This window comes from Pseudonaja textilis, chromosome 8 (genome assembly GCF_049901715.1).
Source record: "Pseudonaja textilis isolate UNSWEBS1 chromosome 8, rPseTex1.2, whole genome shotgun sequence".
Lineage (NCBI taxonomy): Eukaryota > Metazoa > Chordata > Lepidosauria > Squamata > Elapidae > Pseudonaja > Pseudonaja textilis.
The window spans coordinates 17479596-17482454 of record NC_141997.1 but is presented as its reverse complement, the minus strand read 5'-3'; positions in this window follow the sequence as shown (position 1 = coordinate 17482454).

The window sequence follows — 2859 nt, the reverse complement described above, 5'->3', positions numbered from 1 at the left end:
CTCCTGCGGTAGGGAAGCGCTTTGCGTGAGGGTCTACGCATGCGCTACTTCCCTCGCTGTCCTTTCTTCCGCCTTCCTCGGTTTCTCCCTTTTCCCAGAAGGCGTGTTTGAGGAGCGGGTCTATGATTTTGCATTGTGGTTTTTGCTCTTGTTATTTATGTTGTAGTTGATATTCGTTTTTCTTCTTTTGTAGTTTGATATTCCTGCTTATAAAACTTTGTCTTCGTGCCTGATTGAATAATTGAATAATAATTAGAAATATACCGGCATACCATCTCCAACACTTAGGCGACCTTGCTCCAGAAGCTAACTAGGGTCGGCGTCCTTACATGACGAAGTCCGACATAATTCCTGTGCGTAAAGTTAGACTGAGAACATTTAGGCTGGGTTGGTCATGTTTTTGATCCTTTGCACGTTTACTGTAGAGTAGGTTGTTCCGCAACTGATAACCTCCGTGGGAGGAAGAGATTATATTGCGATTTTGAAGTTTCATTTTTCAAGTCTGCTGTTGTGCAGAGATGCGAATGTCATACTAAAAGCTGTAATAAAAATGTGATGTACGTTGGCATGTGCAATATTCTAATTATAGCCAGCTCAAATGCCACTAATCAGGAAAGGAGACATAGATAGCATCACAGTATATAGCTTGATGAGAATGTCATTGCATTGTGAAAAGAAAATTTTATGCTTGAAATGAAAAAGGGAATTAAAAATTTTTTTAAAAATTGAATGGAGAACCAGTATAAAGATGGCTAAGTATTGGTCCAGCACCAAGAAATCCAAGTTGTAGTCCCTTTATAAGAGAAATTGTGTGACCTTAGGCCATTTATTCTCTCAACCCGTACAGAGTTGTAGAGGAGAAATAGGAGGAGTGTATGCTACGTAAAATGTTGTGATATAAATCATACAAATAAGTAGTATGTATAGTTGTGGTGTCGTTTGAAAAATAATTGTAAAACTGAAAATGCAAGGAAAGGGGATAGTGCAGTTCTAGGAAAAAAACCCAAACAATATTAGTGCCTTTTAGATTGAAGAAGCTAAAGAAAGATGCTAATTCAAATAATGGTAGCTAGAGAGTAAAGTATAGTTTGGTTTTTCTCATTAAAACCAAATGACCTATTAATGGTACAACAATATTTTACTCAAATACATTTAGTACAAAAACAATGGAATTAACTGCCACTAGTTGTAGTGAGGCCACAAATACAGGTAGTCCTCAACTTACAACAGTTCATTTGGTGACTGTCCAGAGTCACGATGGCACTGAAAAAAGTGATTTATGACCATTTTTTACACTTATGAATGTTGCAGCATCCATATTGTCATGTGATCAAAATTTAGATGCTTACGAACTGGCTTATGATGGTTGCAATGTCCCAGGGTCATGTGCCCCACCATTTGTCACCTGGCAAGCAAAGTCAATGGGGAAGTCAGATTCACTTAACGTGTCACTAACTACAGTGATTCACTTAACAACGGTGGCAAGAAAGATCGTAAAATGGGACAACATTCATTTAACAACTGTCTCACATAGCCGAAATTTTAAGCTCAATTGTTACAAGTCAAGGACTACCTACATAAAGGTTTAAAAAATGAACTGTGCAAATGAATGGGCTGAGATAGGTTTGGATCTACATACAGGTGAAACTTGAAAAATTAGAATATCATGCAAAAGTTCATTTATTTCAGTAATGAAACTTAAAAGGTGAACCTAATATATGAGATAGACTCATTACATACAAAGCAAGATAGTTCAAGCCGTGATGTGTCATAATTGAGATGATTATGGCTTACAGCTCACAAAAACCCCAAATCCACAATATCAGAAAATTAGAATATTGTGAAAAGGTTCAATATTCTAGGCTCAAAGTGTCCCACTTTAATCAGCTAATTAAGCCATAACATCTGCAAAGGGTTCCTGAGCCTTTAAATGGTCTCTCAGCCTGGTTCAGTAGGAATCACAATCATGGGAAGGATTGCTGACCTGACAGTTTTGCAGAAAACCATCACTGACACCCTCCATAAGGAGGGAAAGCCTCAAAAGGTAATTGCAAAAGGAGTTGGATGTTCTCAAAGTGCTGTATCAAAACACATTAATAGAAAGTTATGTGGAAGAGAAAAGTGTGGAAGAAAAAGGTGCACAAGCAGCAGGGATGACCGCAGTCTGGAGAGGATTGTCAGAAAAAGGCCATTCAAAAGTGTTGGAGACTTTCACAAGGAGTGGAGTGTGGCTGAAGTCAGTGCATCAAGAGCCACCACACACAGACAGATCCTGGACATGGGCTTCAAATGTCATATTCCTCTTGGTCTTCTGGTTTGAGTTCTTTCAGCGATGGACCGGAATCCATGATCATGCGCGGTTTCAATCCGTGCTCGCCACCAGAGTGCCCCGAGCCGGCTGGTTTCGGGGCTAAGCCACCCCGTAACGGTGGTGAAGAGAGGGGAGACTGCCAGCAGGGTTGAGGAGAGCCGCATCTCTCCTCCCCAGCTGGCCATTACTCCCTTTCCCAAAGGCAGTTGCAGCAGTGGTCAGAAATGGCCACCCCAAAGAAGAACTAGACCGGAAAAGAACGTGCAGGAGGAAGATAAGAAGAGAAAGTTTTGGTTGACCAGGTTTAACTGAAAAAGCAATAACGTAAGGTACCCTGGAATTGAAACTATAAAAAATAACATTGTTCCCAAAGAAATATTTCAAGCAGTGAAGGAGAGAGAGAAGGGAAAGGATGTTGTTTTTTTCTTCCCTTTCTTATACAGAGAGCTAAGAGATTTAAGCAAGAAATTGGAAAAAAAATCCACTTTGACATTAATAGGCATTTAAGCTGAAAATAAAATGTCAAAGGGATAATAAAGATTTCTGGA